At 46.7% G+C, this 27,865-nt stretch overlaps 1 protein-coding gene across 14 annotated transcripts in view; it reads right to left on the reverse strand.

The window, feature by feature from the left end:
* Window positions 1–27,865, reverse strand: part of DUSP26 (dual specificity phosphatase 26) — a 41,452-nt gene that overhangs the window by 3,839 nt on the left and 9,748 nt on the right. For 4 of the 14 annotated variants that reach the window (XM_037371457.1, XM_037371467.1, XM_037371460.1 and 1 more), the window contains 6 exons: window positions 25,016–25,089; window positions 5,820–6,019; window positions 2,993–3,095; window positions 2,458–2,526; window positions 1,587–1,773; window positions 308–466 (listed from right to left, as the gene is read on the reverse strand). The gene's annotated coding sequence lies outside the window, so the exon portion shown is untranslated. Of the gene's footprint in view, window positions 1–307; window positions 467–893; window positions 926–1,586; window positions 1,774–2,457; window positions 2,527–2,992; window positions 3,101–5,819; window positions 6,023–25,015; window positions 25,090–27,865 lie in introns of all 14 variants that reach the window. The other 10 variants (XM_037371469.1, XM_037371466.1, XM_037371470.1 and 7 more) reach the window with 10 other exon arrangements.

Below are 27,865 nucleotides of genomic sequence, written 5' to 3' on the forward strand. Positions count from 1 at the left end.
GAATAGACCCCAAAGCACTCCTGGCACCCAAAACCCTCACAGGCATTGGCTGTGCCCCCCCTTTCGGAAGCCAAGCCCCAAGGCTTGTACCCCGCTTGCCCAAGCACGCTCATGGCTGCCTCTGGAGCCCCTCTGCCAGTCGTGCCATGCTCGGAGGGAGGGGAGAAACAGCCGGAGCCTGCCTGGATGCACAGAGCAAGCTCTGAAGAGGCATCGCTGAACGAGCGCGGGCTGCTCAGCCCTGCACACTCTGCAGACAGACAGACAGACACACAGGAGGAAGGAGACGCCCACCCCGTTACTCTACCTTTGTAAGGGCTGTGATTTCTCGGCTCAAAGCGAGTGTTGTAGTCAGATCCAGTCGGCCATGTCTTCCTGCTGCTGCCGCCGCTGCTGTAGAAAGGCTGATGTATGAACATCTATTTTAAGCCATGACATGTCCAGAGGCAGGTTTGTTTATATCATGCTGTGCATGGATGGATAAAGGAGGAATGAGGGAGACAGGCACAAATGCAGAGATCACATGCAAGCATGCACAGCCATACACATAAGTGCCCATTACTACGCAGATAAAAACAACAGCAACAATAACATATCAAAATTCTCCTGCCAGCTTTTCTCTCACTCCTCCTCCAGAACACCAAATGCCACAGGCGTGCAGAGAAGGAGAGAAGAAAATGCTGATAAAGTGCTGCTGATGACATGATTACCCATATCATAAATCTGTAACCGTCTCCAGGGGATGCTTCTTCATAATTTTTTTACAGTTGACCTTGTCCTCCCCCCTTGCTAGGGTCCCTTTGGCAGAGCCAGGGCTTGGTGACATTTTCTTCATTTGCTAAGAAAATAAGCCAGGGGGGAGGACGTATGTAGTGAGATGATAAACTACTTACAAATTTATGTCAAAGTCAGGGAATACTTTTTTCTGGGGGTGAAAAAAGAAAAAAAAAAGAGGAAACTCAAAGACTGAAGCTTTTTGTTTTGACATTTTCTAAATGATAGCCTTCATTTCAGAAGTGCTGCAATATTTCAGTTAAACATTTTCCAGGAAGAATATTCTCCTTTTCCCTTTGAAGTGCTGGCTTTCAATTTAAAAGTTCGACTCAAACCAGAAAGTAGGAGTGTGGTTGGAAAAACAACCTGAGGAAGAGCTGAAACTTGCTGTTCCAGGCCAAATGACACATCCTAAGATTTACGGTGCTCCCTCCCCCACTCCTATTTGATTAAACCCCAGGAATATTTCCCGTTTTGTTTTCAGCTGAACTTGTGTTTATCCCACGATACAATCTCAGAAGCTTCAGGGATAAATTCAGCATCACCAGACACCCATCCTGTCCCACCTACACTTGAGTATGTGCATGCAGTGAGGCTTAGCTGGGCTTTTTCAGCATCCATCACAGACAGCAAGGTCCCAGGAGTGCAGCCTCCAAGCAGAACGCGCCTTTCAGTACACTGCGGGCCTGGGTTTTCCCCCCATCGCGTATAACTAAGTGATAGGGTTGTCTGGGGCTGTGCTGGAGGCTAACAGTGTAGGTGGCTTCAAAAAGACTTTGGACACACCTGGATTTCAGATTTTTCAGCCTTACCCCATGAAGTTCTGGATACAGCTTCAGCCTTGGGTGTTGATAAAGCCCCAGAATCTGGAAGACATGCTCAGGAAGGTATTTGGGATATAGCCGGCTCTTAACTGCTTTCCCCAGGCAGTAACTGCTGGCCGCTGTAGGAGCTGGGTATCCGGGACGATGGACTTTTTGTGTTCCGGTTCCTTTGCGCCTGCAGAAATATTCAGCTGGTGCTAAGTCCCAGGAGAGACCCCCATGCAAGACTCAGAGTTCTCAGAGCTGCAGATCCAGGGGTCCCCATAAGCCCTCCTGCCAGCTACACTCACCTGATCCTCATGAAACAGGGGCTCCAGCTCCATCCATCCCAAACGCTCCTTAGCAATCAGCTCTGCTGGGCAAACACCCCCAGGCTGCCTGCACCCAGGGCTGACTGGCTCCATGTCCACCAGCCACGCTGGGACAGCAGGTGTGACATGTCAGGTAGCTACACTGCCACCAGTTGCAGGCAGAGAGGCAGAGCTACTAGGTACAGCCCGGCAGGGTGGCCAGGAGCAGCCTCCACCTCTCCTGGATGGCCTCCAAAGGCTCCTGCCCCCAGGGAATGCTGCGTCTGCTCGGGGCAGCAGGCAGCAAGGGGAAGTGGCTTCTGTGCAACACATGAGAAGCAGCACCCAGGAACCTGATTTATCCCCTTCCTTTATGGTCCGCATCAGTTCCTCCATGCCCAGACTGCCAGGGGCACAGAGGTGACAGTGAGGGACAGACCCCAGGAGGTTCTGGGTGCGGGCTGGCTTTGCTGTCCTCACTGCGCTAGCGGTACTTCACTGCTGTGTCATGCTGCCAGCCTGGGAAGAGCCTGTCCTGTGCCCTGAATAAGGGGGTTGATTCCACTTACCTGCAGAAAGGTTGAGCTCTTCACTTTTGCCCGGCAGCGCTCCTCCAGGAAAGCAGGGGTTGAAGTGACCTAAAAGGAAATTTGCATTTTCACAGCTCTACGAGACACCTTTATTGTGCACAAGCAGAAGCCATGTCCCTCCCTGCACCAAGGAATCGCATTCCCAGTAGTCTGTAAAATGTGCTTCTAAACAGAAGTGCCTACAACCCCCATCACAAAAGGTTAAATCTGAATTTGAAAAAACGACATGAAATAAAATTAGGTGGATAAATGTTTTGGCAGAGCACTGCCTGCAGGGAACTTACTGGTCATTTAAACAGAGGATTAGTAGTTGTTATGTTTTTATTCCAATAATAATACTGGAATTGCTTTGTAAAGCAGCCAGAAGTCCCCAACAAAGCCAGTGACTGCTTCTTAGATAATGAAATCTCAGATGCCTTGAAATGCCTGGGCAGCTGCATCAAGGGAAAGTGTCAGCAATCTATCTTTTTATAAGGGAAGTTTCTTAGACACAAACCAGACCTCTTTGCCTCACCTCCTCTCCTTGTTTTCCATAAACGTCAGGGCTGTAGCAGAGACCGAGTTGCTCCTTGCTCCCCGGCAGGATTTATCAGCTCAGTACATTGTTTCTGAAGCTCCTGTCCTTGAAGACAAGAGGCCACTCAGAGCACTGGAAGTGGTCTGCAGGCTCAGCATGGGCACAAACACCGTGCGGGCTTTGTTGTGACTTTCACATACATCTTGCTCAGTTTCCCCAGCTCCTTCTAATCACCCCCAGGTCAGAGCCCTGTCTCTCACCTGTTTTGCCCTGGAAGAGCCCTGAGAAGCAAAAACCGCTCTGAGAATTAATCACCAAGGCACAAGGAGAGAATTTAAAAGACAAACCCCCAAACTCTCTCTTCCTCCTGGCAGCGATTCTCTCAAAAGCTGTTCCCTCTGGGAAGCATCCAGCTGCAGGACGGGACACAAAGGCGTCCTGCAACCTCACTTCCCTGCAAGCTTTATTGCTCCATGATGCTCACTAGCTGAGAAGGATCATCTGGTCCTTGGCAGATAAAGATTGTGCGGGAGCACGGCTGCGGAGACACAGAGAGATGGGTCTGGCTTCCCGCAGGCACGGGCACCACTGCAGAGTCCCTGTAGGGCTGGGTGGTTTAAGGACAGCACTGGCCGAGATTTCCTGTATCCCCTGACTGGCACACTTGTCTGCTGGGGGGGGGCGGGGGGGCTGCTGTTACCACAGGGGTGGGATGCTGGCAGCTATGATATCCCTACATCCCAGCTATTGTCAAAAACTGCTGTGCACAGCAGGCCCGCAGCAGTGAGGGTAGAGCAGCTGTTTTCAGCTCAATTAAAGCCAAAATCAGCTCCCAGCAGAGCAAGCGGGGCACCCGCTGCTCCCAGCTCTCCCCCCTCCTCCAAGGTTGAGCTTGGAGCAGGGAGGAATCAGGGTTGGGGTCTGCAAAACCCACAAGCGAGCTACGATAAAGGGCTGCTTGGAAAAGTTCACAGATCCAACCACTGGAGGCTGCTCTGGTTATACATAAATCACCACCATGCGCATCGTCAGACATGGAAAACCCAACACGGGGAAGTAAAGGGCAGGGGTGAGAGAGTTTCAGAGCTGCTATTTCCTGGCTTTAGACTCCCCATGCATGCAAATTCACCACGGTCTTCACAGCTCTGTTTTAAATATCAGAGATCGATAACTCCACGCACTAAATGCTGCATGTCCAAAAGCCACCTGGAAGGCACAGGAGCCAGACTATTATACTCAGCCATAAGCAGAAAGAATGTACGTACTTCATCCGACGTGTTATTTGATGGACCCACTGCAAAGGAGGGTGGCAGGCGGAGGGAGTGCAAAGGGCACAGACAGCTGCAGCGTTACAAGGTAGAATTAAGCCTACTGTAAGTTAACAGGGTAAGAAGGTGTTGTTGTTGAGAAGGGTAGTGCAGGACGGCAGAGCAGCATTACAGCCACGTAGTTAAGAGGGTTGGAACAAATGGGGTTTGCTTGGCACTGAAACGGCCCAGGAGGGATTGGGCGCTCGGCTGAGGGGGCAATAACTACCAGCCGTGGGAGGTAAATCCACCACCCACACCGTGGCACAGGCTTTTCTCTGACTGCACCATGAAGGAGGCATTGTAGAGGCGGCGTCCACTGCAGGCTGCCTCGGAAAATATCACCGAAAATTTATCTGAAAAGGCTAAGGTCATGTGGCCAGTCAGTCCAGGGTAGGATCAATTCTCTATCAAAGTAATGAAGTAATAAAGAGTAATCTTCACTCTCTACTTGCCTACCTTTACGTCAGGGATAAAGATTTCTTTTGGGGCTCCTTACATACTGTAGCAGTCTGGAAAGAAATTGCAAAGCTCAAGGTGACCACCCTGCTGGGGACTCTCCCCACATCCAGCCCACCCTCCCCAGCCTATTCACCCTCAGCACCTCTGTGACAGAACTTGTGTGCTGTTGAATCATTTCCCAGCCCCCAAATAAATATCTGCTTCCCTGTAAGAAATGTGATCGAAGGTAATAAACCCTTGGAAGAGAGGATGTGCAAGTAACACAAACCCTCTGTGCCCATTCTAGTAGCGTCAGCCAGAAAGTTAAAGCCTCGTCACCTGGCTGTATTGATTCGGTGCTGGAGGGGGCCACTTGAGTTCTGGCAATGCTGAGATATTTTCCATTAAAAGAAAGAAAAAGGAAAAAAGAGGAGGAGGAAATAACAGGCACCAGACTCATTGTCCGACAGCTGTAAAACCTGCAGAGCCTCAATTTGCGAGGAAGCAGCCCTTGTCCAGAGGGAGAAAGACAGCTGCTTGTTTTGTTGCAAACTTGCAGTGTTTATGATTACTTAGCGGGGAGACTCTGAATTGCTCGTGGACGCATTTTGCCTGTCATCCACTGTCTTGTTAATGTCAGAAGCAGCCTGGGATAGATTTGAGTTGGTACAGCACAAGAAGGAAGAAAAAAAAAATCAAAGAAAAAAAACCCAGCTGAAAAACAGTAAGTTGCTGGCAAAATACGCTGTGAAATCCTAATGCTTTCTGTTTAACTGTTCCCTTCAGCTTGTCACATCTTGTTAGCAGAGCAGGCTGGGGCACAGTCCAAGCCTTCTTGAAGCTGGTGGGAGGTTTGCTGTTGACCTGATACTCATTGTGTTTCAACGCTCGGAAAGACGTCAAATGGAAGAGAACTACCCGCATCCCCCCAGAAAGGAGCACAGCCGAGACATTCACGATCCCCATTAGCAAGGAGTTTGAGCTACACTTTTTGAAGGCTAAGATGAAAGGTCATATCTGTCTTGCATAGCAAAGCGATCTTCAAAATAGAGCCAATCAACGCTAGAAACCAGTACCTCAAAGGCAGAGGGTTGGGAGCATGGCACATGTCTGTCTGGACGGCTCAGTGACACGCCAACGTATCTGCACAGTGCAGCTCAAATCCATGTGTGCAAAGCTGCACGCTCCCAGCACGGAGTGCTGATCAGTCTGCATGACACCTCTGACTCTAGAAGCTCAAGTTTTGCTCTTGCAAATCCAAAATCCTTAGGGAAATCTGCTTGGGAGTAAAAAGGAATTATATTTACGTCAGGGTGGAAATTGGGGCCAAGTCCCTAGGAAATTCACACTGACTTCATTCAGGGAGGCTGGGACTTGTCTGTGATTATGTCTCTTCTCGAGTGTTCTTGGACCAAGAGCTAGTCATTATGAACGTGGACACGCAGCAGCACTGTCTTTTTCAGGCCTGTGGCTGCTGTTAACACAAGGCATTTCTATTCACTGTGTCTGTGGTACTAAGAACTGCAGCAGCCCGGCTACAATTTCTGAAGCAGCAAGAACAGCTTAGGAGCTCAAATATAAAGTCAGTGAGAGTTGGGCACCTAATTCATTTCAATCTTCTTTCTAATTCCTAGCCTTAGGGCTTTGAGGAAGTGGTTGGTTTGATTTGATGCAGAAAAAAGCTGCTCCATTAGCAGGTCTGATGTTTGAGAGGTTTCTTTCAGCCTGTGATGAATCCCAGCACCCTCCATCAGGCCACACTTGCTGCTAGATCCTATTTTCCCTTCAGTGACATTATGTCTTAAACAGGCTTTCACTGTAATAACATTTGCAGTAATGAAATCACCCGGCTGTATGGTCTTCTTTTAACAGCAAAAATATCTGAGTTGGCTACAAAGGGAGATTTAAATGTCACACAGAATGTGCTGTATGTGTCCATCAGAAGATAAGGTTTCTCTTTGTTGATGAACGGAGACGCAATGGTGACTGCTGGGCGTGCGGAGCACAAAGGCTCACCCAGGCTCCTTGAATAGGGAATGAGAAGGCTCGGCGGGTGGGGGAGCGGGGCATGGGGTAAGGGAAACACGGCTAATACAGAAAGCTTTTAAAATCCTATACTGGCTATAGGGCTTCTAAAGATGTAACAATGGCAAGGCACTAAATTTGCAAGTGAAATGAATCAAAATCAGCTCCTCTCTTTCCTTCTGAGTTCAGGGCTTGCTCTCGAACAGCAGCTGGCTGGACGGGATTGGGAAGTGAGGAAGGGAAGGATCGCTAAACTGGGAAAGAACAATCCCAGCAATGACGCTCTAGAAAGCTTGTAGAGGCCTCGGCAAGCCAACAGTTGAGGGACGCAAACTCCAATACCCAAGGATCCAGGAGAGTGGCACGGCTCCACTCACACTCAGCCCCTCCAGCACTCCCTAGCCCCGATGGCCAGCTGCCCTCCACGCAGTGGCAAGGAGATGTGCCTCTAGTGCCCACTTCAAACAAAGCCGCCCGGATCTCCAGCAGGAACCCTTAACCACCCTCCTGCCTTGGCTGTATGAGAACGATGCAGCTACAACCTTTGCGTTGCTTATCCAAGTTAACAAGCAGGACACCCCTGAAGTCCGTGTCTCAGCACCAGCGTGAAACCAGCCCAAATGAGACCAGAATCCACATGTGAACTTCATATCTGCATAGGATATTCAGCTCATTATGAAATGAAAAATGTCAGCAGGGGGGAAAAATTGCACTGGGTCAACCCAGAATGAACAATTTAAGTTAACTAACTGCAACAAAATGTTTTGCCATTTCTTAACTAGTTCATTTTCTTAGGACAAATGCAGGCACATTGGCTCTCCCCAGTAGACAGAAATTCTGATTTTCATTGCAGGCAGTCAGGTTTATGTGGGTCTGATTTGCTGCAGCTGATTAGACCCCAAACTGATACTTCAAATTAGATTGTCAGGAATAGCCCTCCTTTTGAAAATTTGGCTGCTTGATTTCATAGTATGGGAGTTTGTTCTTGCTTATCCCCAGGAAAGCTCTCACTTGATTGATTGATTTATTCCAATAAAAAGCTAAAAATTCCCAGTTCCATCAAAGCCAGTTGTAAAACTCTCAACATCTTAAAGACAGGATTTTACCAGCACACTTAGCTGTGCCTCAGGGTTATTGGTTTTTTTCTCTCTCTTTTTTTTTTTTTTTATTATTAGTATTATTTTGAGAAACAGCTCTGTCAACAACTTGAAGGGTTACATTAGAAACCATTGCATTTCGCTGCTGGCTCTTAATGGTAACATGACTTGTACCTCCAGCTTGGCTTTCCATCTGCTGCTAGCAGAGACAGTAATGTTACAGTCAACATGGAAAGTACTCATGTTCCAAGGAGAGGATAGTAATAATGTAAGAAGGAAAACATATTAGAGCTGATGATTTAGCCTCAGAAAGGGCAGATCCTATCGTCTGGTATGCCCTATAGCACGGCTATGAAAAGAATAACCTTTCCTCTGCAGGAATGTTTGGTGCAATGGGAAGAGGGACCAATTTTCCACCTCTCTTTTTTGCACGAATGATAATTTTAGCAAAAGAAGTAAAGGTCATGAAGGACAAAAGATTGGGAGGTGGTAAAAAACAAACCTTCTCCTTCCTCCCCAAAGACCTGACAGTCTGAGCTGCTTTGCCTAATAGAAACAGGCAGCAAAGAACATTTTGGCTTTAATAATTCTGATTATTCCACAGTATTGTGAAATAAATTAGAAATCCAAATGAAATCAGTGTCCCATGGCACTAGGAAATGTACAGTCACAGAATGCAGGTATCTAAATCTATCCTGAGTTCTGTCTTGCATAGACAAGACAGAAAATAATAGAAAATATGCTTAGAAACAGGAGAGAAAATTAAAGCATACACTTCTGCACAGTGACTGCTGCAAAGTCATGCAGGGAGCTGAAGCAAAACCAGCCCTGAACCTGAGCCTCCTGCACACCTCCAACGCCACAGCTTTCCTCTTTCTAACTCTTCTGTAACTGATGAGCATGTTTCCCTGTTCCCCCTCTGCCCTTCTCCTGAGGGATATGCAGCTGTGATGACTTGACTCGGAAGCTTCGGCAGCTCTCAGTCACTCGGGAACCGAGGGCCTTCGGAGCTGGGAAATGCCAAGGGATCGGACACTTAACAGGCTGTGAAATCCATGAAGATTTGATGCGGCCCCAGGGGCGTCGGTGTGGCTTCCATAGAGACGCTGCCCCATGGGAGAGATCTGACTGTAAGCAGGAAAGAAACTTGCTTTTATTTACAGTAAGGGAGCAGAAAATCCCCAGCCCTCACCATAAGGGCCAGCGTTAACCCTGAGCACAGCATTCGAAGATCCAGAGGTCGGTAACAGCTGTTCACGAAGCCGGTGAGCAGGAAGACCATTCATACAGCCACATAAGAGAACAAGGACCAAAAATAGACCTTCTCATAGAGGCAGCTATTTATCAGTCTCCTCATCCATCACGCTGAAGGATGAAAGGCCAAATAAATGACCCTGCTACTGGCCGCTATTATTCCAGCGCTACACAGAGGAAGGCACTTGGCTGAGCCTGGGGGGCCAGAGCCTGCCTTGCAGAAAGCACTTGGACTAACAGGCAATGACAGCAGGTAAACAAGCGTGTCCAGGTGAGGCCGTCCTGGAGAGGGGAGTCTCTGCTGTGCAGTGGCTCTTGGCTGACTTATGCTGCCCAGAGGTAGCAGGTGGAATGAAGCTCTTCCTCCAACTCCACAACTTGTTTCTCAGCCACAACAGTGCTAACCTGGTCTCAATGGGCTGTTATCTCCCCACACAGACCTGGGAGAGCCAGTGCTCGAGCAAAAGCCGTTCCTCCCTCTTCTCAGCGCAATAGCAAATGCAGAATTAGTGGCATCTGTTTGATCACGGTCATCCCTGTTCTGCCAAGGGGTACGTTTTCCACCGTCCAGTCCTCCTTTCACAGCCAGTCCTGGAGCTATGGCAGAAATCCAAAGAGCGGCCATCAGTGCAGGACCTACCTTTATCTTCTGCATGCACCTGGCAGGCATTCATGGAAATATTCTCACAGCTGAGGTTGACAGCGCTTTAGCAAGGGAGGATGAGCCACCTGCAGCCGGTGTTCAAATGAATGCCCATGGGAGAGAAGCGTAACAGCAAGTGCTGCCATACCCATCATTAAAATGCAGAAAGTGGGACACAGAGACACTAAAGGAAAAACCCACAAAGATCTTTTGCAAGGTCCTAAGTCTTACCAGGCGACTCACAAAGGGAAACTATCTCACTCTTGAGTCACTGCCTGAAGGACCCCATCTCTGTTAATTGCCTTTCCTGCATATGCACAAATAGCGGTGTTGATTGCACTCTGTTAGATGGCCCCTGTGCGCTTTGGGCAGTACCAGCCAAGCATTGCAAAGTCCATCTATCTTCACGTTTCTTGCTTTCACTGATATACAATGTCACATGGAAGCTTGAGGCAGAGCAGGAAATTAAAGCAGATTTCCCAGTGTGATCCCTTTCTCCGAATCCCTCCTCACCTCGCCTCACCAGCGGGCTTACACAAACTCACCGGGGCAAATCTCGGCCGGTGTGGCACTGCATGGCTGAAGGAGAACCGGAGCAGTATCAAAAGGCTGGGCTGTATTTGTATGACAACCAGCTCTGGTATTTGCAGGATCACATCCCCGAGCTATGAGATACACATGCACGGGGGCAGACAGTGCCTGCTTCAAAGAATTTGCACATAAGTAGCCAAAGGAGAATAGAAAGGAAACATGTCTGTTTTACAGGTAGAGAGCTGAGGCAGGAAGAGATTAGCCGACTTGCACCATTTGTGTAAGAAAATTGACTCAATTCAGGAAAAAAAGTAAGCTCTCCTAAGCCAAAGCCCTTACCTACCATGACATCCTTGTCAGTCACCCGGACACCTGACTGCAAGCACCTGCTGTGGCAGCACAGGCCAGCGTGCCAGTGGCATCCTCTTCTCTAACACAGGGTTTAAGAGCTGCAGCTCTGCATCATGCAGTCCCTTTTTTGGCTTTACTGCCATCATATGCTGACAGATACTTTACGAGCCTGGGGACCCAACTCCTTCTGTTCACTTCAAAATCACTTTGTTGAGCAAACAGAGGCAAGGGGTGAGCAGAGCTGGTGCGTCTCCCAGGCAAGGCTGGGCTCTTTTGGGTTGAATCTTTTGTTCTTTTCCCTCACTGCTTCTGCTGGCTTTGGCGATCTTTCTTCATAAGTTTCCCAAAAGTGACAAGGGCAATTTATTATGTGCGCACAAGGCCTTGGGAATCTCCTGGAGACATATCATTCCTGCTATTATCCTCCTCACATGAGGAGCCGTTGTTCTTGTCAAGCTTGCTTGCTTCCTCCCTTGCAAAGAGAAGAAAGGATGCTGGGGATTTTTCATTAATCATTTTTACGCCAAGAGCTGCAGCTCCCGTCTGCATTCTGATCACTTCTGATCTCTGCCACCATTTTTCATGGTAGCACTTATGAGGATTGTTTTATGCTGCTGGTTCGAGGTGCGTTAATGACCAACCATTCAGTGTCCAGAGCAAAGCCTTAAATTTAATGTACACTCCAGTGGGGAAAAATCTATTACAGCTATACATCTTCTTTCTTGCTGTTCTTCTTCAAGGAAGGTGCCAGTTGCAAAGTGGGGGCGGGGGGTGAGGGGGAAAGGCTGGCAGGAGGAGTTTGGTTTATGGTGAAAAGGAGGAAGAAGCAAGCAGAGGTTTCTGCGCTTGAGCTAGGGCTTGGAGCTGTCACGGTTGAAAACTGGAAGAGCCAGTCAAGGCATGGCCAAGTGGGAAGGGACAATATTGCCAAAACATAATGATTCCAGCTGATGAGAGCTCAGTGTGTCCTAATTTCTGGTCCATGAGGTTTACCTCATGCTGCTTCTGACGGTGCGCCAGGGTCTCTGAGGCTGATCCCTGACAGACTGCTCTTCTTTTCTGTGTGCCTTGGGACAGCACCAAGCGCAGAGCGCTTCCTTCACGCTCACGGCCTCTCCACACGATCTCTCAGGACAACAAAGCCAGTCTGCAAGGTTACACAAGGCTGAGGCTGAATTAGCTTTGTCCTGCTCAGGCTTTGATTTCTTCACCTCCCTGGACAGTCCCAGTTTCTAAAAACCGCATTTATGAGTCCAATAGGTGATTATTAATAATGAAAAAAAGCCTACTTCTGTCACCTGAGCTCCAAGTCCTTTAGAAAGGCAGCAGGACCAAGCAGCGTTCTCCCATTTCCTCTCCAGAGAATGGTGAAAATGTGCTGTATCTAAAAATAACACTAAAACTGGACCTTGAATACGTCCCTTCCTTTTGCTGTGTCTCTGGACTCTTCCCAGCTACTGTCTATCTTGTGTGCTAATTTTGTGCTGGCTCTCTCTGCAGCAGAACGTCAGAGCCTGATCCTGGCATCTGGGATCAATGCCCCTTCCTTAATGTGCACACACTGGCGCCTCTGTCCATGCAGAATTAATCTCAAATGTAATCTTGTCTTTTTACACGAGCGCCGGGAACTGGCTCCTACTCTGTGTGTATGTGACTGAATACACACTGCATTGTAATTCAGACCCTTTGACGTCTCATTTTAATACAAAAAGTGTAAAACATAGGAGCAAGACATTGGAAAAGACTTTCTGGACCGTGAAGTTCAGCTCTTTGAGATACAATCTCATTCATACCCTACCAAATTTTCTCTCAAAACTGTCAGACTTCCTCTCCCACTGCCCTTAGTCCAGGATCAGTCCTTCCAATGTGTAGGAGTCTCTCTAATTTCCATTGTAAGTTTACCCACAGTGAAGTTGCTCTTATACTAACAGTGTCCTCTAGCTTAAATAGCAACTTCCATGCTAACATTAACAACAATAACAGTTAATTACGAGCCTAGAGGGGCTGTTGCTGGGACCAAAAATAACCCTGGTAAGCTCAATGTATTCAAGCTGCAGGACAGTAATAAATAACAGCTCAGGTTTATCAGGAATAAAATGGCTTGTCCCAGTCAGAGAGTCCAGGAGGGAGCAGAGATGCTGCAATGAGCGGAAAGCGGCGAGGCAAGCTCCTAGGGCACTGCTCAATGCGGGTGCAGTTGGACAAAGAAAAATGCAAGGAGGAAAGGAAAGAAACCTCATTCCCCTGTGTGGAGCAATTTACAGACAGCTGCTCGGTTCCCTGGGACCAGGCGGAAAAGGGGGAGAAATACGTTCTCGCTGCCTTTCAGGCTGGACCTACCTCAAACTCGTTAATGTCAATAGGAGGGAAATTGAACTGAGCTTTGTTGTAACCCTAATGAATCCTTTGCCGGTTACAGTAAATTTATTCTTTTGATTTCCCTTTCTCCCCCCATCTTGTTTCATGTGGGCTTTTTTTTTTTTCTCCCCCTTTTATTTAATGTTCCTTTTCTGGCAGCTTCTTCTTTTTATTTCTCTCCAATTTAAAACACAGTTAAAAAGCTGTGGTTGATTCCAATTAAATACCCCCTTTGGGATTACTAAAACACACACACTCACACACACACAAAGACCCCCTCTTTGATTGTTTCCACAGCAACGTATTTAAATATCTCATTCACAGTGTCCAAGTGAAGAGCTGAAGGATTTGGAGAAGCTCTTTTTCTGCTCGCTCACCTCCCTCCTCCCCCAAATTACTCATGCTATAGTTGTAACTGGTGTGATACACATATTGCACTTGCCAAGCTTTGGCTAGAATGCAGAATATATCTGAAATATGTCTACATACTCCTGGAATTCCAGAGGAGGAGGAGAATTAAGCCAATAATGTATGTCTTACAATAATACAGAGCTATTGTAATTACCTAGGAATGGTGGGAATGATAGGAAATTATCATGTCAGCAACAAGACAGGCCAAATTCTGCCATTCACTAAACAGCATATCTATAAAGTCACTCTGCTGGGAATCGTAGGGCTGTGTTTGCGAGGAGGTGGTTAAGAAAGAAGTGGAAAGGGGCTGAGCTCACGCGGTGCAGTTAACAAGAAATAATGGCAAACTATAGGTGAAGAAACTAATCTTTTGAGATCTGTCTTTCCCCATCGCAGATGCAGGACTCAGTTTCCCACTTACTCTTGCACCGCAACAGATGTGTGTATCTGAGCTTTCTGTGGGGTTAGTTCTGAGGCGTTCTGGTGGGCTCGGCAGCTTCCCTACTGAAAATAGAGTCTCATCTTGGCAAGACATAGTCAAGATGACTTTCTGAAAGGTGGGGTAAGGAACACAGCCTGTCTCTTCCTTTGTCGGTGCTTCCCTTGTGTGTGCCAGATTCCCACTAAACCCAGTGAGAATCTAATGGAGACAACTGGGCCTTCAAACATAGATTTCAGGAGATAAAGGGAGTTTCCCTCTCCTTTTCAGCAGAAAGGTCTTAAAGTTGAATGCAGAACCACACTGAGAATAGTAACCCAGTCACGAGGAAGGCTCAGTCTGTGAAATTCGTGTGCTAAGCTCTCCAGCACAGTCTCAGCAGTCGCTGGAAGAGCTGATTCAGAAATGTCCAGAAGTTCACTCTTTCTCTGCCCACAAAGTTCTTACAGAACACAAAACTACAGTGACTTTTCCGCTTGAAATCTTTCAAGTGTCTTGTCACATATTTCTGCAGGAAGCGCTTGCATTTTCCTTTCCGCTGTTGGCTCAGCAATCTGCTGTGTGTGCACGCAGCTTGTTCTGTCCTCCTGCAGTGCAAATATCCCAGGGGCTGCAGCTGGTACACAGGGCTAAGCCGGGATCTCGGGGTTCGTTCCCCACGAAGAAGTTCACCTGTGAGTGGTCTCTGTCAGCTTCTTTCACAAGGCCTTGGAGAGGCCGGACAGACTGCAGCTGGTGCGGTTTTAGCTGTTCACAGCTCTCAGCTTCTTCGGGATGGGAAGGAAAGGTCAGACCTCTCTGTGGCTGTGAGCCGCTCCCGAGGTGGCTGCAGTCATGTGTGAGTTTGTGTAGTGGCATGCTGCTGTGTGTAGTAGCGTGTGTCTGTGTTACTACATGTATCTGGTGGCACTTACGTATACGGAGGGTGATGGGGGCACATCTGCTCCAGCTCCAGCTCTGCTAGGTGAAGACAGAGGTAACACCATATCTTACAGGCAGCCAAGCGTGTTCACAGAGTTGCACATCACAGATCCAGCCACGTGTGTAGTGCTGGATCTGCAGTTTGCCTATGGACCTGCACATGAGCAATCTATAAACCCACTTTAAACACAGATGCAAGCAGGGTGGGAGGAGACGGCAGCACCTGCTGTGCCCTTGACATTTCTTCCTTCCTTCTCTGCTGAAGAAGCTGATTCCAGTGTGAACTGGTTGCTTTGCGGCTGTTAAATATTAGTTCTGCTTTAACAAAGGTGGTATTTTATCATTAAGTGTTCTGTCTCCAAGGAGGAAAAAAGCCCAAAACCAAAAGTGCATGAGTCAAATCATCATTGCAGTAATGAGTGGCGAACTCCTACAAGGCACTCATTTCACCTGCTGTTCTTTTCCCTTTCTGTTGCTTTGTGTTCACTCACTTCCTCGCTGCAAGAAACACGACTTCTGGCTGAGCTTTCCACACCCACACAATTGGCCAAATTTAAGGTATGAACATTTACAATGCAGACAGGCAGGTTTATGTGTGGCCAGCACGATTCCTGCTTGCTTTTGAGCGTTTCACATAGAAGGTGAGGCCTCTGTCTTGTCTGTCGTTTATGAACTGTTTTTCTTTAGGAAACAAACAGCAGATGTAAACGTGTCATTTTTTTTTCAGAGGAAAAATATCTGACCTCTTTGGGTTTGGTCATGCAGACTGGCATTCTTTGCAGCTCTTCAGGCCTGTTTCCTAATCTGTGAGGTTACAAAACAGCGTGGGCTCTGGGGCTGTCTCCAAAGAGCAGGGAAGGGAATAATGAATTTAGCGGATGTGTGATCTACTTGTTAAAAGAGCTCGGTATCCAACACGAGCTCTTGAGTGACCTGGTCTCATACTTCTGTTCCTTAATGGAAGCAAACCAGCTCTGGAGCTCTCTCCTTTTGGGGCTCCTTCTTAATCCCACTGAAGACAATGCATCAGAGCCCAGGACTCCTTTTAGCCACTGCTGATTTAACACAGAGTCCATCTGCAGTTTTCATTTCCCCTTGTTCTTCTTGTCCTGGAAGCTTTGAGGCAGGAGCAACTTTCAAACAGATCTGGAAAGATTCCTTAGAGATGAGGGCTCTGCAAACCTCCTGATAAATTTCTGCGTGTGTGTGTGCGTAAAGTAACATTGTCTGGTTTTGTTATTTTATTGTGGGTCTCAGCTCTGATTTTTTCTTACAATTTTAGCAGTTGAATCATGGCAAGAACATCACAATTTCCATTTTTCTTAAAAAAGGAGACAGAGAATGACAAAAGCTTGAAAACGTGAAGCAAGAGCAACTTGCAGAATCAGAAATTAGAAGATGAAGCTGCCACATGTATTATAGCATCGTTAAACTTGTAACTTTTTAAAAAGAGATCAAAATATTTCTGGAAGACACTCATAATTTCTCAATGCTTGGTAGAGACCATAGAGACTTGTGAAATAGTTCACATTTGTAAATATTTTATTCCTATGACTAAAACCCATGTGATTCAAGCACACATTGCTCCATGTTCTAGTACAAGGACTGAATAATAAATGACCGTGTTGGAAACTACCTCACCAGAAAACAGAACAAAACAACTTCACTGTGCATTATCTGACTATGAGAAGTGAGATGCTGGTAGGAGAGAGAAGGAAGACTCCTGTTCATTGTAGATCTACTCAGGGAACTCTGCAAAGACAAACATTTCATGCAACTTCCCCTTTCACCTGTTTTATTCCATTGCTGGGCTGTCATTTCAGCAACGTCTTTAACAAACAAAAACCTTATGTGAAGTTAATAGTAATTGCAGGAATTTATCACAATTGCCAATCAAGGTGTGTTGGTAAGACTCATCCTTCTTGTTTAAATTAGCTTTCACTGCACATAGACCACAAGTTGTCTGTAGGAAATAAATCCCAGGGAAATTACAGCTTTCATGGTGTTACATGACCTCAACAGCCACCTTGCAGCTTAATTCCTCTCCTCAGATACTTGGGTGGCCTATTACAGCTGTTTTCTGGAGTAGAAGAGGACAATAGCCCTCAACACAAAGCCTGAAATAATTCTCTCTGTTTCTGAATGCAGTGAGGATATCAAACAAAATGCAGGCTCGCCTTGGACAGTTTTGTAAACGAATGTGAGAACAGAAAGCCCTGGCCATGTTTACACCTTGGTCTGGTTTGCTGCTCCAAACCACGCTGCTGGCACAAATTCTGCTTTTGGCTGTGCTGATACAGCGACTTTTTTAAATGGAGACAAAACTGACACACCTACAGGCAAAATTCAAGTGTGCACACAGATGCAAATGCTTCCTCCTAGACAATTAATGCACAGAGATTTTTTACTCTCTGCTGATAATGGTGCCATGAGGAAGGTCCTTAGCTGATAGATATCAGCTGGAGATCTGACTCCGTAGGAGAGAAGGTGAGCAATTCAAACCAATAAAGGGTTGATGATTTCATTCTGCTGATAAAAGTCTATATTCCTGTCGCGTCCAGAGTTATTCTGCCAAGCACATATTCCTATTCCTAGGTTTTAGCCAAGTACATATGTCAGGAGCTATATGAACCACAGACTGATACACTTGAGAAATTAAATTAGATCGTAAAACTGCCTAGGGATTGCTGACTCTTTCCCTTGACCTAGCTGTGCATTTGGAAACAATTTATTGCTCAAGTTTTACATCTGAACATGCCCCTTTGTTTGAAGAAGAGCCCTGGCTCGTGCAGACGTGCCATGAGACTGGGACCACCTGTAGGGTAACATTAGAGAAACCAACAGGGCCACATCAAACCGTTCTCTGATTCTGTCTTACATTTCCATCTTAGATGAGTATCTGTTGCAATCAGCAGGAATCCTTCCGCTGACTTCACTGGCTTTCAGTAAGATCTGTTATTTTTAAAGGATTTTCAGCATCTAACTGCCGTTGATTTCAATGCCTGTTAGGCACCTAAATTAATTTTACAATTCTAGGCTTCAGTGATTTTTACATTGGGATAGCCTGTTAACTTGCAGTAGGGCTATTCCTGTTACACATTGCTGCGGGTAAGCTAAGGAGAGTCGGTACAGCTCCCCTGTAAGGCCTTGCTCAGCTCTGGGACAGCTTATCCTGCAATCTAACGCACCCAGCGGGGGTGATCCCATCATCCCAGCACAGCTCCTTCTCCACCTCGTCCTGTTTTCCTGCTGCTGCCTCCAGCACTGCTCCTGAACCATACTCCTGCTCCCATGTTTACTGATTGGCTCTTGTCTGATTCCGACACCTATTCCGAAAAAGGAGTGATTAATTAATAGGGCTCATCATTTTACAGGAGCTACATAAGCAAACACCTTTCCCCGCATCTCTGAATTTTCAGAGTGCCGTTCTTCCTTCCAAGGTACCCAAGTGACAGCTGCTTAAAAATCATACAGATGCCTGGCAGCTCAAACAGGAGACTGCACTGTGTCGACTAGTGCGTTAACAGAAGTAAATGCACTTAACAATTTACCTTTCCCTGGCACAATATGGAGCCTGTCATTTGTCAGGAAGTGGTGGAGCTGTGAACACACTGGGGTGTTATGAAAAAAATAACTTGGGCTCCAGCCCTCCTGACAGGAGTTGCTCAAGGGAAACGCAAAAGAAAAAAAGGAAAAGCAGCTGATATTTAATGGCTTAAGGATCAGGGAAGACACTGGGTGAAAAATAAAATGGAGTTTATGGAATAATTGCTTCTATGCACGCTTGTCTGTTCCAGAGGATGAGCCACATCAGCTCTCATAAACTGTCACAACTGATGGAGTGATTTAAAATTGCAGTGGAGCAGTACAAAAGGAATTTAAAGAGCTGTGAATAATTACTGTTGTGGGTGGCTGCGGGCTGTGCAGGCAGTGACTTGCAGATGAGACAAGCTCTGCACTGCTGCTAGCACTGTAGCTACCAGCAAGGTCTCCTATTCCCCCATCTGGAAGGACGACTGCAGACAGTGACAGTCCTTAAAAAAATCTTAACAGGGACTGCATGCAGCATGCACAGACATAATGTTCCTTTTATTTACTCCCCGCAAACTGGGAGTCACTCCACCAAGCCAGTGCATTTGTGCTTGTGTACAAATCTAGCATCAATTTTGCAGAGATGTGGTGATGTTATGGGTAAAAATGAGGTGTTGGAGGTCTTTGTCTGGATCCTGGCCCTACACCCAAAACGCTAAATGCGGCACTGAGAGGTGAACCACCAACTATGATGGCCAAGTTCAAGACAGCAGTGAGGCATGCACATCACATACTATTTAGGGGTGTAATATCAAGTAGGTAGTAACGTCGTCTGCTAGAGGTGATTTATGCAAGAATTGCAACTACTTCCCTCCACTAACTGTAGGGGCAGTTCCATTAGCGGTCTCTGTCTCAAACCTGTATATAATCTGGATGCAGTCCCAGGCACAAACACAGGCTGGGCAGAGAATGCACTGACAGCAGCCCTGAGGAGGACTTGGGGGCTCTGGCTGATGAGAAACCCAACATGATCCAGCAATGTGCACTTGCAGCCCAGAAAGCCAATTGTATCCTGGGCTGCATCAAAAGAAGCGCGGCCAGCAGTTGAGGGAGGGGATTCTCCCCCTCTGCTCTGGTGAGACCCCACCTGCAGTTCTGTGTTCAGCTCTGGGCCCCCAACATAAGGAGGACATGGACCTGTTGGAGCAAGTCCAGAGGAGGGCCGTGAAGACGATGGGAGGGCTGGAGCACCTCTGCTATGAGGACAGGCTGCAAGAGCTGGGGTTGTTCAGCCTGGAGGAGGCTCTGGGGAGACCTTAGACCAGCCTCCCAGTACCTACAGGGGCCTACAAAAAGGTGGAAAGGGAATTTTACAAGGGATGTAGTGCTAGAACAAGGGGTAATGGCTTTAAACTGAAAGAGGTAGATTTAGATTAGGTATAACGAAGAAATTCTTCACTATGAGAGTGGTGAGGCGCTGGCACAGGCTGTCCGGAGCAGCTGTGTGTGCCCCATCCCTGGCAGTGCCCAGGGCTCGGCTGGATGGGGCTGGGGGCACCCTGGGCTGGTGGGAGGGGTCCCTGCCTGTGGCAGTGGGGTTAGAACTAGATGATGTTTAAGGTCCCTTCCAGCCCAACCCATTCTATGATTAAATCCTGGTACACCTTGAAGCCTTGATAAGATACTGGAATTCTGCACAGCTCCATTCAATTCTATTCTGATGCTTATGGACAGTCACCAATGTGTTGCCCTGTTACCAAGGTGTCAAACCCGGATCACTCTCCAGAACCGACCTCCTATGCAATCCTGTTTGCCCCTTCAGCTTTTAAGCCCGTAAGCTCATACCTCACACATTTTCCACAGTATGAGGCCTCATACTGAGGTCTTGTTCTCAGCTGGGGTCTGTAAACACAGTCATACTATAAATACTACCACAATCCTGACAGTTTCTTCAAAGCCATATAAGTACAGAGCATCCACAGGTCAGGAGCACAAAATTATGAGCTCTGTTGGGTGATTTCTCTAGCAGTTAATGAGGTATAAAGCAAACAAGTACTTTAAAAGGGGTCTGATAGTTAAAGGAGCTTCACAGCAGCAAACATCTGGAGGAACACTGTGCCCTTTGATTATCTGCAATGTTTCCTTGAGCTCACTTTGGTCCATAAACCAAGCCCTCAAGCCACACTTCCTCCCAAAGTCTGCACTCCCTGCCTGCGACCTGTAACCTGGTATCTCCTCCTAATTAAAGTCAGCAGACCTGTAATGTCCACTTTGTAAACAATTTCCAGTTCAGCGGTGTGGAGGTGGGGATGGACACCTAGTATATCACTGGAGACAAAGAGGACTCCGCATTTCAAAGTGGGGAGGGGAGTATCCAAGGGATGTGAAATTAAAAAGCCAGAACAGAAGAGGCTATCATTTAAATTCACTGGTTTCAATTTTGCGAGGTGCTTCTTAGCTGCTGCTAAATATGCTGAGAGGGGCTGAGAGATAAATGGGTCAAGCTTAGCCTCTGTCAGCACTCTTGCATCTCTAAATCTCCAGGATCCTTCCATTGCTGTGATTGTTTACTGGGTTCCCAGACTTAGGGAGGCATTTCCTGCATAAAAAATAGTACCTCCCTGCTTCCTCCAGACAGTCTCTTTCTTTGGTCAGCAGCCACTGAGGAAGAAAGTTTTCCGTGCAGACAGATTACATTTCCTCACCCTAAAATATCTACAAATTAATAGAAAGAGGGAGGATAGGAAGAGGGTGCTTTATGGAGGCTGCCGGGCACAGCATGCGCTGATCCTCTCCAGCCCTCAGCCCACCCGAGGAAGGGCACTGCAGAGCAGAGACGCAGTGACAGAATTGGTCTCGTCTTCAGCAGCTGCAAGACCTGGTCCACGCTCGGCATCCACACAGCCGAGCAGGCACCGGGCGCTGCGGCAGCCCAAGGGTGTTTAGGCAGCAGGCAGGCAGGCAGGCAGCTCTGCGGTGAAACATTCGAGTGGTCTTGGCACTTGCCGAAGCCATGAGGTGAGTCGGTGCGGGACGGAGGAGAGACCACTGCACTCACTTCAGCTCTAGAAATTCTGCCCCCAGGCCAAGGCTGAGGCACAGGAGCCATTGCCCTCTGTCAGACGGCTCCAGGGCCGCGAGCGGGACCTGCCTGCCTGCAGCTGCCACGTTTGTGCCTACGGTCTGGGCACTGGGTTATTAGAGTTACTTTGAAAAAGTCATCAGCTGCCTACTGCTAATCGGAGAGTATGAGAAGTTACTGGTTACGCATCACTGCCTGCTGTCTCTCCAAAGATTGTTGATTACTCTGATATGACACGTAGTGGCTGTGGCTGTGCCGGTGCCATGACAAACCCGACACCCTCACAGCTCTGTCAGGAGCGGGAGGCACTGCTGCTATTTGGTCCAAAAAGCCCTTTGCTTGCTTCTGAGAAAAAACACAAAACCACAGCAGAAGAAACACTGGTGTCATTGTAATATAAAGCAGTCAGGGCTCTGTCCAACCCGTCATAAACGTTGGTAGAAGTGCAGTGGCTGTGAAAAATAGAGATGGTGAAGACTGCTGGGGTAGGGAGAAACCTTGAAGTTGCAGGAGAAAAAACAGCACGAGATTTAAGGCTGTAGGACCATAGCGATCAGCGTCCCCTGCAGCCAGTGCTGGATGTTAGGATCTACCCCTCACTGCGTACCCCAGACTCTCAGATCGGGGCAATGCAGGGAAAGCTTAACCCTTGTATTTTTAAGTTAGTACAGGGATAAAATAGCAGACTGAAGCACACACTCCTTTTAACTACTGCTGTTTTCCAAATGCGATTCCTCCATCTTTCAAGTACTAAAAAGGTCTCCAGGTCTAGAAGAGCTCAAATAAAAGTTGTTCTACTCCCCCAAGCATCTGCTTCATGTCCTGGCTTTCTCGGCTTGCTTTAAATGACTATCTCCCGCACTTTGTTAATTACGTGATTACAGCATCCATTGACAATGAGAAAATTAAAACTCCATGCTGCCTTTCAGACAACACTTTATTACTCTGCAAAAGAGGCTGAATGCAATTTAGCAAAGCGCTGTGCTGAACAACCGGAATTGTTCTCTTCCACAGGCTTCCTCCTCCACTCCCACTGTTTCCCCAGAGACCACAGTGTTTGCAGAGGCTTAATAAAGCAGGAAAGAGAGCAGGTGTGAAAGGAAACATCAATTACCATTAGCCCTGACAATCCTGGACGATCCCACCCATGGAGAAGGAGCAATGGCAGTCAATTCTGTCTTTCTTTCTATGCAGATAATTAAGTGCTTTGCTTTGCTTGTAAAGGCAAAGCTGGTTAGGACTTTGGGATAGAGGGAAGGCAGGGATTACTGTTAGCAATATCTGTGCTACAGTTGTGACTGTAGGCCTGGACTGAGTTCAGACTTCCAGAAACAATCCCCCTCTTGAAGATTTTGCAACCTAAACACATCGGAGCACTAACAGTTCTGTCCGTACAACTCTCATTGCAGATGAATTACTGGTCAGATACTCACAGGTGGCAAAGGAGCAGGCCTTCTACAACATGGAATGCTAAAACCTTTGGAGGAGTTGAACATCCAAACAGATTGTGATTATGGACCAGGTTCTCGCAACTCCAGGATCCCCTACAATCGGCGGGCGGGGCAGAAGTGGCACTGGGTTCTCTGGTGATCTGGCCACAGTGCTGAGTGGTTTTCAAAGTCTGGTCCAGAAGGAGTTGCCCAAAGCCTCACTGGCAGTCTTCAATACCGTTTCCTCATTATCATCCTCTTCCCCTGACTTGGACATTTGCTTGCAGGAAATTTCACAGGTCCTCCAATAGCTAATGGGAGGTATTTATTTCCATTCCTTTGGTGCTTCAGTTTTAAGTATAGCAATAATTCAATGTACCTCATTTTGGGGGAAATGAAAGATTATCCTTATTTTCAGCTCATTTTTTTGTGCTTTATTTCTCTCTCTCCCTTTTTTATTGAGCTCTGAACATTAATAATCAGCCCTCATTAATTCAGTTAATTCTTCAAATCCTCATATTCTTCATGCCCAGCACTATAAAGCCAAAGAGGAGACTAATGAAAGCTGAAGAGATGGTTAGAGTTATTAAAAATCAATTTTTTTTATTTGGTAACCTTGGGGGTGTTAATATTCTCATCTCACATCTTCACAGTGTCATTCCTCCCAGAGGAATTCAAAGCTTTGTGGATTTGCCAGATGCAGGAGGGCCTCTTCCGAGTTTCTGGGAACCCTTTAGTTTTAAGGTGTTCTGGTCACACGTAAGTCATAATGTTACAGGACCTTCTCGGGGGCTGCTGACCTCTCTGGAGCACGGGAAGGGGAAGAAGAGCTTTGCAGTCCAGAAGACTGTTATGCATTGCTATCCGTCCTCCCTACAGGTGCTTTCACTGTGGTCAGCACAGGGGGTGGTCAGGAGGAGACTGCTGTGTGGGAGGGAACCCACCTCCCCCAGTCCTGGCAGGCAGGAGGGCTGCAATTAGCACATTGGCTCTGGCACGGGCAGAGGAGCAGCCTGGGTTCCTGCCTTTCATTTGAGGAGATTAGCGATAATGGAAAATGCAGAACATTAAACAGTGGAGTGATTACATTGCGGAGGAGGACTGGCAGAAAGATTCGTACCAATGAAGGGGTGTGAAAAGGGGTCACAAAGCTGAGTTTACTTCAAGCTTAAAAAGTGAGAGATGTTTTTCAGGTTTTGCAACAATTCATTCCTGTCTTGGGTTTGATCTGACTTCACTCCCTCGGTGTGCCTTTCCTTTTGGCAGCATTTTTAATTCATGAATACATTTGCACGCCCTTTGGTCACCTGTCCTAATGACTTATCCTTCCTATTTCCTTTACTTGGGTAAGTCCAAGTGCCTCCTGCCAGATCCTGCACACTAAACCACAGTCCTAAGCATGAGAAAGGGGAGGAAAACCAGCAAAGAGCAGCAACTCCCAGTTCCCTTTGTAGGTAGGGCACAACAGGGGAGAGGACAGAGCTGGCTTAAGAGCAAGGGAGGAAAAAGGGATCTGAAAAGCTGGCCATGAACACCAGATCTCCAGCTGGTGATCTGTATGGGGTCTGCAGAGGTACACTGTCTGCATGATCTCATACTTGCTATTATCATCTTGTCTGAGACAAGGCACCATGGCAACCAACACATTTTCATTCCCTCGTCTTTACGATGATGTTCCTTTAGTTCCCGAGTCCCTTCTCTGCTGAATGGGTGACAATCCCTTTACCAAATGTCGAGAAACATCCTTTTGTCAGCACCTTCCTTCCCCTAACACACACCTGAGAACAGACCTGGAAAAACACCCTCTTGGGGGGAGTGATCCATCAGCTTTCAGTCCCACTTCTATGGGACAAAAGACTGTGGGTATGGGATGGCCGTGACATTCAGCTCTGTTCCTTCCAGTGCATCTTTGGTGCCTCCCATGTGAGATTTCACCTACCGAGTGACTCTCGAGAGGGTTTCTATTGTGTATGCTGGCCAGGTTCCTGCGGGATTCACTTTTAAATCTCCTTTTCAAACAGATAATTAAAACATAATAGTGTTTACATTACAGATGGAGCTGAGAGAAAAATAATAATAGCAATAATAATCATAAGAAACACTACTTTGCTACTCAGGGGAGTTCGTCAAATGACTCTTGGAGAGGCTTGGCACACTTTAATGAGTTTAAAGAAGAGGATTTACACTAAGTAAACTTACTCAATTGTTCACACGCGACTGGTGAGGTGAAGGAAGCGTTCAGAAGCATGCAACTGAAGCAGCTAGCACTGGCTCTGCAGGAGGACAAAATAAAAAAAAAAAAAGGAAAGGGTATTAAAATCTCATAACTTTTATGGTAGTGGATATGTAGAATGGAATTGCACTGCAGAGTCCAGAAGCTATTCTAAATTAATGGCTTGGCTTTTCCAGTCCATTCAAACAAGCTCATTTCATGCAAGATAAATTACAGGACCCTGCCACCCTCACTCCCTGAAGAGAGCTTTCTATAATTCACGATGTGTGTGTAAGGGAATGGACGGTTGGGTTTTCTGACAGATATCCTGTGGCACAATGACCTGCTCTGGAGGCTGTAATATTTGATTCACCCAACACCAGTTAGAACAAGAAGTAGCCTGTCTAAGCAAAAAAGAGGGAAAGGACCAAAAGCAAGCTCCCAGTACAGCCAGCTAAAACAACCCCATGAAAAGTAAAAAAGACTTGCTGTATGGCAATTGCATGGCTGCCTCAAGCCTGATTTTGTGGGACAAAACAAGAAGCTTCATTTGGTAGTAGCATCTAGTAGAGGAGAGGTGGCTTGAGGACTGGCCTGATCTTAATTCCACTGCAGAAGAAATAAAAGACAGCCCTAACCTAACAGAGATGAGAAATCCAGTAGCTGTAATGCTGAGATTCCTTTTCTCCCCCTTTCTAGTGGCATTAAAATTGGCTCAATCAACCTAAACAGCCCATTATTAGAGCTATGAGCTTGACTCCCTGCTTTTCTTTCTTTGGAAAGGCTTGAGAGGCAATAGCAAATATCCAGTGGACTTTGCCTCAAAGCACACTCCTGTTCCCCTTCTGCCAACACCATCTCTGTCACTCCTGTGCTATGTTTTTGTCACCCATTTGAGCCACTTAATTACATTCTCTTTTCTTTTGGAAACAGCTGACATGTAATTATTTTCATGATTAACACTCTTGTGCAGCTAATTGTAATTATACCTTATAATCACAGTTGTGATCGTCAATTACTCATCTTTGCCTCATTTGAATGTTTTTCTTTATCTGAGTTTCTGGAAGTTGTCTTGACTGAAAACACATACACAACAAACTAGCCCAACTTCCCAAACTTCTCTGTTTTTCTCCAGAGGGATTAATTTGAGGCCACAATAATGAATAAAGGCCAGATCGTTGGCTGGTGTAAATCAATGCAGCTTCACTTGTGTCAACACAGCAATGATGATTTATAGCACTTGAGATGTCAGATATTTTACTAAGAAAATAGTGTCATCTAAGAAAATATATCTGCCTTAGAACCACTCTATGATATAGTTTCCATGTATTGAGCAATGCATATTTTTTCTTTTTATACCTCTATCCTCTTATATATTTTGGAGAACCAAGAAAAATCAAACCATCCTGTATACTTGCTATGTTGTATATTATGCAGCATTTTGAAAGGCTTTTCATTCTACACCTTGAAAATACACAGGGGACTGATTCTCCTTTTGCTCATGTCAATTTTTATGTGGCGTAGCTGTCAATCTGAATTGAGCAGCTCCTGGTTTACACCCTAGTGTGTGCAAACTGCGTCAGACATCGGATGAATATACAGTTTTACAGGGAGGATACTAGAATAAATTCTAACCCAAGCCACATACAGGAAGCTCAGTAGTCCAAGCTACATACTTACGACTTAGAGAACAATATGATTTTCAGCTCAAAAACTGGTCAGTGTTTTGCTAGGCTTGCCTCTAAACCATGGTGACAGGTGGCAATAGATTTATTAATTGTAGTGGGTGCCCAGGAGCTTAGATTCAGGACTTAATGGACCCGAACTATGCTGGGTGATGTGGAAATACAAAATGTGAAAGCCTGATGGAAAATTGTCAGTGCAGTTTCCTTGCTCCATCCTTCTCTGCCCTCTTTGGGCAAGTGCTTTAATTCTGTGCACTGGGCTGCAGGCTGGGCCTTCCCAGCCAGAGCATGTGGTGCTTTGAAAATCATTCCCCATTCCCAAAGAATTGGATGAATGAATAAAGAGGTGAACTCCCAACCTGGAGATTACTGCTGCATTAATAAAGCAACTGTGAACGAATTGTCTCAGCTGCCTGAGCCAACTAGGATTATTAAACCAGGTCCCTGATTTAATTAGAGTGCTTAAAACTCATGCTAAAAACAAAAATGCAGCTCTCAGCTAGAACACAAGCTTTGTGCGTGAAGGGTCGCTGCAAAGGTCAACTCTTCCCACAGTATATTCATGATTATTGAATCAAATGCTACGGTGGAACTGGAGGGCTCCACTGAGAGGGGGCAGGGAGGGAGAGCTGTTGTCCCTGCGCTACAGCTCTGAGCACTGCCTGAGGCCAGCAGACAATACAGATTATTTCTGCCTGCCCAGCAATTTGCATGAAATGGCCTGAAAGAACAGTGTCTACATTGAATTAAAACAAAATGCACATGCACCAGAACTGCCAGCCCTGTTACAAGGCAAACAGGGCGATCCAGGACAGAACGGCATGACTTAAATCTTCCCCGGGCCCAGAGAGCCTCCCTGCAAGGTGGCCTGGGATGCGCTGACAGGGTGACATGTTAGCAAAATTACTGAGCTGTGCTTCCTTGCATCAGCAGAAGTTTGTGACACCCTGAACTGGCAATATAGTTTCCCACCAGTGCCAATTCAATTAGATGCCCCCTGCCTGACAAGCAGAAAATGGACCTAAAGTAATGCCTTGTAACTGACTAAGCATTACACACTATTTATTCTTTAACTCTTAGTCTGGATTTGAACTGTGACTACAGGAAAAAGCCACCACTGCCCATGACTGTAGCTGTGAGCTGATAGGAAGC

The sequence above is a fragment of the Falco rusticolus genome, chromosome 20 (assembly GCF_015220075.1).
Source record: "Falco rusticolus isolate bFalRus1 chromosome 20, bFalRus1.pri, whole genome shotgun sequence".
Classification (NCBI taxonomy): domain Eukaryota; kingdom Metazoa; phylum Chordata; class Aves; order Falconiformes; family Falconidae; genus Falco; species Falco rusticolus.